We start from the raw sequence: 11,125 nt of genomic DNA, 5'->3' as shown, positions 1-11,125 counted from the left end.
ACATATGCAAACAATGCAAACATAACAGCAATCTGCCAAAACAGTACAGTCTGTAAAGAATGCAAGATTCATCATACTTCCCTAACTCCAAAAATTATGAAATTCTACCACATTGTATAAAATTTATCAGATCTTATTATGCAAAAAGTTTCAACATTTTATCATAATCTGGCTTTTCTATGGAATTTTTGCAACAGGGATAAACTTTCTGTTTTGAAACAGCGACATGTACACCTGCAAAATATGCATGGTAAAGGCTATCCTTGAAATTTTTATTGAAAATAGAGATGAAAAACATTATTCTAAATAACAGAAAGCTAATACTAACAAAATAAAATGACGCTCCAAGCAAAACACATATCATGTGGTGAATAAAAATATAGCTCCAAGTAAAGTTACCGATGAACGAAGACGAAAGAGGGGATGCCATCCGGGGCATCCCCAAGCTTAGGCTCTTGGTTGTCCTTGAATATTACCTTGGGGTGCCTTAGGCATCCCCAAGCTAAGGCTCTTGCCACTCCTTATTCCATAGTCCATCGAATCTTTACCCAAAACTTGAAAACTTCACAACACAAAACTCAACAGGAAATCTCATGAGCTCCGTTAGCGAAAGAAAACAAACCACCACTTAGGTACTATTGTGAACTCATTATAAATTCATATTGGTGTAATATCTACTGTATTCCAACTTCTCTATGGTTCATACCCTCCGACACTACTCATAGATTCATCAAAATAAGCAAACAACACAATGAAAAAAGAATCTATGAAAAACAGAACAGTCTGTAGTAATCTGTATCAAACGCAAACGTCTGGAACTCAGAAACATCTTCCAAAATAGGACGACCTAGATAATTTTATTATTGATCTACTGCAATTGGAATCAGTATTTTATCACTTTCTGGTGATTTTTAACAATTGTTTTCGTGAGCAGAAAGTTTCTGTCTTTTTCAGCAAGATCAAATAATTATCATCCCAGAAGATCCTATAGGTCTTACTTGGCACAAACACTAATTAAAACATAAAACCACATCTAACCAGAGGCTAGATGATTTATTTATTACTAAACAGGAACAAAAGGCAAGGAACTAAAATAAAATTGGGTTGCCTCCCAACAAGCGCTAACGTTTAACGCCCCTAGCTAGCCATTATGATTTCAATGATGCTCACATAAAAGATAAGAATTGAAACATAAAGAGAGCATCATGAAAAATATGACTAGCACATTTAAGTCTGACCCACTTCCTATGCATAGGGATTTTGTGAGCAAACAACTTATGGGAACAATAATCAACTAGCATAGGAAGGCAAAACAAGCATAACTTCAAAACTTTAAGCACAAAGAGAGGAAACTTGATATTATTGCAATTCTTACAAGCATATATTGCTCCCTCATAATAAATTTCAGTAGCATCATGAATGAATTCAACAATATAACCATCACATAAAGCATTATTTTCATGGTGCACAAGCATAGAAATTTTACTACTCTCCACACAAGCTAATTTATTCTCATCAATAGTAGTGGGAGCAAACTCAACTAAATAACTATCATGTGAAGCATAATACAATTGAAAATTAAAATCATGATGACAAGTTTCATGGTTATCTTTATTCTTTATAGCATACGTGTCATCACAATAATCATCATAATTAAATAGGAGGCATGCTTTCATCATAATAAATTTGCTCATCAAAACTTGGGGGACTAAACATATCATCTTTATCAAACATAGCATCCCCAAGCTTGTGGCTTTGCATATCATTAACATCATGGGTATTCAAAGAATTCGTACTGACAACACTACAATCATGCTCATCATTCAAAGATTTAGTGCCAAACATTTTAATGCATTCTTCTTCTAGTACTTGGGCACAATTTTCCATTCCATCATCTTCACGAAAGATATTAAAAAGATGAAGCATATGAGGCAACCTTAATCCCAATTTTTTAGTTTTCTTTTATAAACTAAACTAGTGATAATACAAGAAACTAAAAGATTCGATTACAAGATCTAAAGATATACCTTCAAGCACTCACCTCCCCGGCAATGGCGCTAGAAAAGAGCTGCATGTCTACTATGCAACCTTCTTCTTGTAGACGTTGTTGGGCCTCCAAGTGCAGAGGTTTGTAGGACATTAGCAAATTTCCATCAAGTGGATGACCTAAGGTTTATCAATCCATGGGAGGCGTAGGATGAAGACGGTCTCTGTCAAACAACCCTACAACCAAATAACAAAGAATCTCTTGTGTCCCCAGCACACCAATACAATGGTAAATTGTATAGGTGCACTAGTTCGGCGAAGAGATGGTGATACAAGTGCAATATGGATGGTAGATATGTGTATTTGTAATATGAAAATATAAAAACAGCAAGGTAACTAATGATAAAAGTGAGCACAATCGGTATTGCAATGCTAGGAAACAAGGCCTAGGGTTCATACTTTCACTAGTGCAAGTTCTCTCAACAATAATAACATAATTGGATCATATAACTATCCCTCAACATGCAACAAAGAGTCACTCCAAAGTCACTAATAGCAGAGAACAAATGAAGAGATTATTATAGGGTACGAAACCACCTCAAAGTTATCCTTTCTGAGCGATCTATTCAAGAGTCCATAGTAAAATAACACGAAGCTATTCTTTCTGTTAGATCTATCATAGAGTTCATACTAGAATAAGACCATAAGATACAAATCAACCAAAACTCTAATGTCACCTAGATACTCCAATGTCACCTCGAGTATCCGTGGGTATGATTATACGATATGCATCATACAGTCTCAGATTCATCTATTCAACCAACACAAAGTACTTCAAAGAGTGCCCGCAAAGTTTCTACCGCAGAGTCAAGACGAAAATATGTGCCAACCCCTATGCATAAGTTCACAAATGGAACCCGCAAGTTGATCACCAAAACATACATCAAGTGTTCTCAAATCCTTAAAGACTCAATCTGATAAGATAACTTCAAAGGGAAAACTCAATCCATTATAAGCGAGTAGAGGGTGAGAAACATCATAAGATCCAACTATAATAGCAAAGCTCGCGATACATCAAGATCGTGCTGAATCAAGAACACGAGAGAGAGAGAGAGAGAGAGATCGAACACATAGCTACTCGTACATACCCTCAGCCCCGAGGGTGAACTACAACTTCCTCGTCATGGAGAGCGCCGGGATGATGAAGATGGCCACCGGTGAGGGATCCCCCCTCCGGCAGGGTACCGGAACAGGGTCCCGATTGTTTTTTGTTGGCTACAGAGGCTTGCGGCGGCGGAACTCCCGATCTAGGTTATTTTCTGGAGGTTTCAGTATTTATAGGAATTTTTGGGGTAGGTCTCACGTCAAGGAGGTTCACGCGCCCGGGGGGGGCGCCCCCCAACCTCGTGGATAGCCCGGCACTCTTCTGGCCCAACTCTTTCACTCCGGGGGCTTCTTTTGGTCCATAAAAAATCATCAAAAATTGGCATGTCAATTGGACTCCGTTTGGTATTCCTTTTCTGTAAAACTCAAAAACAAGGAAAAAACAGAAAGTGGCACTGGTACCGGGCTCTAGGTTAATAGGTTAGTCCCAAAAATCATATAAAATAGCATATAAATGCATATAAAACATCCTAGAAGGATAATGTAATAGCATGAATACTTCATAAATTGTAGATATGTTGGAGACGTATCAGGCGGCAGGTGGCCACCTTTGCCATGGCCTTCCTCGATGGTAGAGGTGGGTAGTGGTGGGTGCTAGAGGTCGTGATGGTGGCTACATCTGCCATACCCGGCTTCGCAGCAGTGCGGGCCGTGGGCAGCTTGGGCTGCTGTCGGTCGCCTTGACAGGGGCCTCCTTAGTTGGTCGGGGTGGTGGCGCAGTGGCAGAGGTTCGGCCACAGCTTCTTTGGATCTTTGGGGGCTCGGAGGTGCGTTCGGCGGGTGGAGCGCGGCGGTTTTGCACTTCTCGCCTTTGGCTGGCCTCGGTGGCAGGGGTGCCTCCGGTCCTGCTGTTGCCAGGGGTGGTGACAGCGACCTGCCCCGGTTCAAGAAATAGCACATCGGTTGCGACGTGACTGGAAGCTGCCGGTGGCCTCACCCTACCCTGCTCCGGCATGTGGGGCCCCCGTACTTACCAAAAGGGCCCACTTTTCTGGCGACAGTGTCAGTGGACAATGTTAAGGTGGTTTGGGTGGTCTTGTATGCTGGGGCGACGACTCTGGTGGTGGGGGCGTGGGTCTCATGGGCGGAGCTCGTTTCTTCGGTGCTGCCTGGTGGCCATTGCCGTGTGGGCAGCGTGGCGGCCGGGGTGTGATGTTCGGTGGCGGTGGTGCGGCGTTCGTACCTATGTCGGCAGCGATGTGTGTGGGCCGGGGTGAAAATATGTTTTGCCTTCGGGCAGGCCGGCAGTGGCGATGTTCGTGCCCTTGAAGGCGTCGTTATGGCACTCTTTGCCCATCGTGTTGCTCCAGGGGAAACCCTGATCCTCGGATCGGGCGGTGACGACACATTGGTGTCGCACCCTTCCTGAAGGCACCACTTTTGAGCTCATGCTTTGTCGTATGTGGTTTACTTCGCAGTGGCGTGTTAACGGTTGAGAACCCCGGTTGCTCTTGTAGTGGTAGGGGTGGCGTTGCTACGCACAACGCCATTGTATCCGCCTTGGGGGTGTGTGTGTGTTGGTGGGGCGTGAGTTTGTATCGAGATGTTGTTGGTTGTTGCTTTATATATAAAGCGGGGCGAAGGCATTTTTCGGTATACAACTAATTTGAGATTATTCTTATGTTCAAAATCCATAGACAAGACAGAATTATATTACATATGCACTTAATATTCATTTTATATATATGTAGTTATATCATCTTACGTGTGATAGATTTCAGAGGTTACTAGCAAAAATGCCCGTGCGTTGCAACGGGAAAAGAGATATAGCTCAAACGGCATATATGTACAAATAATTCATTTACCTCACCCCAACCCTCAGTTCATGTGTAAGTTCAACTCTGAGTTGTCGCACATGAAAAGGCATGTTGTCTCTTCTTCATCTATCGTTCGATTTTTGGCTCATCACAAATGAAATCTCCGTCATCAATCCTTCTCCCCGGTTGTAATCCACAAATATTGTACCAAATATTACTCTTCCTAACTTAGCCAGGAAGAATGTTATTGGTGATGCACAAGCATGGCTTCATCGTATTATTTTCTTATATTAATTAGTTAAACCAGCCTTTCATTTATCAACAGATAATCCTTATACTTGACACAACCAAGCAAATACATAACACACTGATAGACCAAATAATAAACTTTAATGAAGAAAACAGTGGATAGTGCCGTTGGTTAGTCATGAGAAGAAGAGGTCAAGGATATGTCATTCCAAACCTAATGATGGTGAATCGCCAACCCCATTTAATACCAAATTGTTCTCATTTCATATGCAACAAAATGGTCCTTGATAAAATCTTGCACAAGGTGAAGGAAGTATGCATCAGAATCAGATAAGTTGGTCTCTTAACCATAATTAGCATTAAGTAAACATTTTCAGTAGCCAAACTGTTGATGGGAAATATATCATAATGTGTGGTTCATGCCTTGCAATACAAAAATACCACTATCAGATCCCTCTGGCTCATATTGTCTGAATCTCCAATCAGATTACCTACTCCATGTTGCCCCGTCTTTCCCTTGAAACAGGAGCAAGCACTGGTAGAAAAAGGGCCTGTTGTCCCGGTTCGTAAGGGCCTTTTGTCCCGGTTCCTGAACCGGGACTAAAGGGTCGGTACTAATGCCCTGTCCCTTTAGTCCCAATTCAATCCAGAACCGGGACATATGGGCCTCCACGTCGCCTGTGCGCGGAGCTCAGGCAGGAGACCCTTTGGTCCCGGTTGGTGGCACCAACCGGGACCAATAGGCATCCACGTGTCAGCATTTCTGTGGCTGGGGTTTTTGTTTTTTTTAAAGGGGGGGGGTTTGGGGTTTTGGGGGGTTAATTTAGGTGTTTCATATATTGTGTTAGCTAGCTATAATTAATAGAGAGAAGTGTCCTCTCTTATGTCCGTGCTTGGTCGACGCTACGTACTATACATACGTATAGAGAGGACTAGACACGCTAGCTAGCTAGTAAGCAAACAAAAGAAACAGAAGATCGTCATGCATGAACATATATGCATACAGAGAGAAGTGATATCGACCACCTCTACTTCTCCGACAGATTGGTCGAACAACAAGTTCTCGTATATGTGCCCCCAAAGTTTCTACCGTAGAGTCAAGACGAAAATATGTGCCAACCCCTATGCATAAGTTCAGAAATGGAACCCGCAAGTTGATCACCAAAACATACATCAAGTGTTCTCAAATCCTTAAAGACTCAATCTGATAAGATAACTTCAAAGGGAAAACTCAATCCATTATAAGAGAGTAGAGGGTGAGAAACATCATAAGATCCAACTATAATAGCAAAGCTCGCGATACATCAAGATCGTGCCGAATCAAGAACACGAGAGAGAGAGAGAGAGAGATCGAACACATAGCTACTCGTACATACCCTCAGCCCCGAGGGTGAACTACAACTTCCTCGTCATGGAGAGCGCCGGGATGATGAAGATGGCCACCGGTGAGGGATCCCCCCTCCGGCAGGGTACCGGAACAGGGTCCCGATTGTTTTTTGTTGGCTACAGAGGCTTGCGGCGGCGGAACTCCCGATCTAGGTTATTTTCTGGAGGTTTCAGTATTTATAGGAATTTTTGGGGTAGGTCTCACGTCAAGGAGGTTCACGCGCCCGGGGGGGGCGCCCCCCAACCTCGTGGATAGCCCGGCACTCTTCTGGCCCAACTCTTTCACTCCGGGGGCTTCTTTTGGTCCATAAAAAATCATCAAAAATTGGCATGTCAATTGGACTCCGTTTGGTATTCCTTTTCTGTAAAACTCAAAAACAAGGAAAAAACAGAAAGTGGCACTGGTACCGGGCTCTAGGTTAATAGGTTAGTCCCAAAAATCATATAAAATAGCATATAAATGCATATAAAACATCCTAGAAGGATAATATAATAGCATGAATACTTCATAAATTGTAGATATGTTGGAGACGTATCAGGCGGCAGGTGGCCACCTTTGCCATGGCCTTCCTCGATGGTAGAGGTGGGTAGTGGTGGGTGCTAGAGGTCGTGATGGTGGCTACATCTGCCATACCCGGCTTCGCAGCAGTGCGGGCCGTGGGTAGCTTGGGCTGCTGTCGGTCGCCTTGACAGGGGCCTCCTTAGTTGGTCGGGGTGGTGGCGCAGTGGCAGAGGTTCGGCCACAGCTTCTTTGGATCTTTGGGGGCTCGGAGGTGCGTTCGGCGGGTGGAGCGCGGCGGTTTTGCACTTCTCGCCTTTGGCTGGCCTCGGTGGCAGGGGTGCCTCCGGTCCTGCTGTTGCCAGGGGTGGTGACAGCGACCTGCCCCGGTTCAAGAAATAGCACATCGGTTGCGACGTGACTGGAAGCTGCCGGTGGCCTCACCCTACCCTGCTCCGGCATGTGGGGCCCCCGTACTTACCAAAAGGGCCCACTTTTCTGGCGACAGTGTCAGTGGACAATGTTAAGGTGGTTTGGGTGGTCTTGTATGCTGGGGCGACGACTCTGGTGGTGGGGGCGTGGGTCTCATGGGCGGAGCTCGTTTCTTCGGTGCTGCCTGGTGGCCATTGCCGTGTGGGCAGCGTGGCGGCCGGGGTGTGATGTTCGGTGGCGGTGGTGCGGCGTTCGTACCTATGTCGGCAGCGATGTGTGTGGGCCGGGGTGAAAATATGTTTTGCCTTCGGGCAGGCCGGCAGTGGCGATGTTCGTGCCCTTGAAGGCGTCGTTATGGCACTCTTTGCCCATCGTGTTGCTCCAGGGGAAACCCTGATCCTCGGATCGGGCGGTGACGACACATTGGTGTCGCACCCTTCCTGAAGGCACCACTTTTGAGCTCATGCTTTGTCGTATGTGGTTTACTTCGCAGTGGCGTGTTAACGGTTGAGAACCCCGGTTGCTCTTGTAGTGGTAGGGGTGGCGTTGCTACGCACAACGCCATTGTATCCGCCTTGGGGGTGTGTGTGTGTTGGTGGGGCGTGAGTTTGTATCGAGATGTTGTTGGTTGTTGCTTTATATATAAAGCGGGGCGAAGGCATTTTTCGGTATACAACTAATTTGAGATTATTCTTATGTTCAAAATCCATAGACAAGACAGAATTATATTACATATGCACTTAATATTCATTTTATATATATGTAGTTATATCATCTTACGTGTGATAGTTTTCAGAGGTTACTAGCAAAAATGCCCGTGCGTTGCCACGGGAAAAGAGATATAGCTCAAACGGCATATATGTACAAATAATTCATTTACCTCACCCCAACCCTCAGTTCATGTGTAAGTTCAACTCTGAGTTGTCGCACATGAAAAGGCATGTTGTCTCTTCTTCATCTATCGTTCGATTTTTGGCTCATCACAAATGAAATCTCCGTCATCAATCCTTCTCCCCGGTTGTAATCCACAAATATTGTACCAAATATTACTCTTCCTAACTTAGCCAGGAAGAATGTTATTGGTGATGCACAAGCATGGCTTCATCGTATTATTTTCTTATATTAATTAGTTAAACCAGCCTTTCATTTATCAACAGATAATCCTTATACTTGACACAACCAAGCAAATACATAACACACTGATAGACCAAATAATAAACTTTAATGAAGAAAACAGTGGATAGTGCCGTTGGTTAGTCATGAGAAGAAGAGGTCAAGGATATGTCATACCAAACCTAATGATGGTGAATCGCCAACCCCATTTAATACCAAATTGTTCTCATTTCATATGCAACAAAATGGTCCTTGATAAAATCTTGCACAAGGTGAAGGAAGTATGCATCAGAATCAGATAAGTTGGTCTCTTAACCATAATTAGCATTAAGTAAACATTTTCAGTAGCCAAACTGTTGATGGGAAATATATCATAATGTGTGGTTCATGCCTTGCAATACAAAAATACCACTATCAGATCCCTCTGGCTCATATTGTCTGAATCTCCAATCAGATTACCTACTCCATGTTGCCCCGTCTTTCCCTTGAAACAGGAGCAAGCACTGGTAGAAAAAGGGCCTGTTGTCCCGGTTCGTAAGGGCCTTTTGTCCCGGTTCCTGAACCGGGACTAAAGGGTCGGTACTAATGCCCTGTCCCTTTAGTCCCAATTCAATCCAGAACCGGGACATATGGGCCTCCACGTCGCCTGTGCGCGGAGCTCAGGCAGGAGACCCTTTGGTCCCGGTTGGTGGCACCAACCGGGACCAATAGGCATCCACGTGTCAGCATTTCTGTGGCTGGGGTTTTTGTTTTTTTTAAAGGGGGGGGGGGTTTGGGGTTTTGGGGGGTTAATTTAGGTGTTTCATATATTGTGTTAGCTAGCTATAATTAATAGAGAGAAGTGTCCTCTCTTATGTCCGTGCTTGGTCGACGCTACGTACTATACATACGTATAGAGAGGACTAGACACGCTAGCTAGCTAGTAAGCAAACAAAAGAAACAGAAGATCGTCATGCATGAACATATATGCATACAGAGAGAAGTGATATCGACCACCTCTACTTCTCCGAGAGATTGGTCGAACAACAAGTTCTCGTATATGTGCCCCCAAAGTTTCTACCGTAGAGTCAAGACGAAAATATGTGCCAACCCCTATGCATAAGTTCAGAAATGGAACCCGCAAGTTGATCACCAAAACATACATCAAGTGTTCTCAAATCCTTAAAGACTCAATCTGATAAGATAACTTCAAAGGGAAAACTCAATCCATTATAAGAGAGTAGAGGGTGAGAAACATCATAAGATCCAACTATAATAGCAAAGCTCGCGATACATCAAGATCGTGCCGAATCAAGAACACGAGAGAGAGAGAGAGAGAGATCGAACACATAGCTACTCGTACATACCCTCAGCCCCGAGGGTGAACTACAACTTCCTCGTCATGGAGAGCGCCGGGATGATGAAGATGGCCACCGGTGAGGGATCCCCCCTCCGGCAGGGTACCGGAACAGGGTCCCGATTGTTTTTTGTTGGCTACAGAGGCTTGCGGCGGCGGAACTCCCGATCTAGGTTATTTTCTGGAGGTTTCAGTATTTATAGGAATTTTTGGGGTAGGTCTCACGTCAAGGAGGTTCACGCGCTCGGGGGGGGCGCCCCCCAACCTCGTGGATAGCCCGGCACTCTTCTGGCCCAACTCTTTCACTCCGGGGGCTTCTTTTGGTCCATAAAAAATCATCAAAAATTGGCATGTCAATTGGACTCCGTTTGGTATTCCTTTTCTGTAAAACTCAAAAACAAGGAAAAAACAGAAAGTGGCACTGGTACCGGGCTCTAGGTTAATAGGTTAGTCCCAAAAATCATATAAAATAGCATATAAATGCATATAAAACATCCTAGAAGGATAATATAATAGCATGAATACTTCATAAATTGTAGATATGTTGGAGACGTATCAGGCGGCAGGTGGCCACCTTTGCCATGGCCTTCCTCGATGGTAGAGGTGGGTAGTGGTGGGTGCTAGAGGTCGTGATGGTGGCTACATCTGCCATACCCGGCTTCGCAGCAGTGCGGGCCGTGGGCAGCTTGGGCTGCTGTCGGTCGCCTTGACAGGGGCCTCCTTAGTTGGTCGGGGTGGTGGCGCAGTGGCAGAGGTTCGGCCACAGCTTCTTTGGATCTTTGGGGGCTCGGAGGTGCGTTCGGCGGGTGGAGCGCGGCGGTTTTGCACTTCTCGCCTTTGGCTGGCCTCGGTGGCAGGGGTGCCTCCGGTCCTGCTGTTGCCAGGGGTGGTGACAGCGACCTGCCCCGGTTCAAGAAATAGCACATCGGTTGCGACGTGACTGGAAGCTGCCGGTGGCCTCACCCTACCCTGCTCCGGCATGTGGGGCCCCCGTACTTACCAAAAGGGCCCACTTTTCTGGCGACAGTGTCAGTGGACAATGTTAAGGTGGTTTGGGTGGTCTTGTATGCTGGGGCGACGACTCTGGTGGTGGGGGCGTGGGTCTCATGGGCGGAGCTCGTTTCTTCGGTGCTGCCTGGTGGCCATTGCCGTGTGGGCAGCGTGGCGGCCGGGGTGTGATGTTCGGTGGCGGTGGTGCGGCGT

Source organism: Triticum urartu, chromosome 2A, assembly GCF_056163025.1.
Source record: "Triticum urartu cultivar PI428250 chromosome 2A, HENAU_Tu73, whole genome shotgun sequence".
Taxonomy (NCBI): Eukaryota; Viridiplantae; Streptophyta; class Magnoliopsida; order Poales; family Poaceae; genus Triticum; species Triticum urartu.
The sequence above is the reverse complement of the archived record's forward strand: the minus strand, read 5'-3'. Positions refer to the sequence as shown.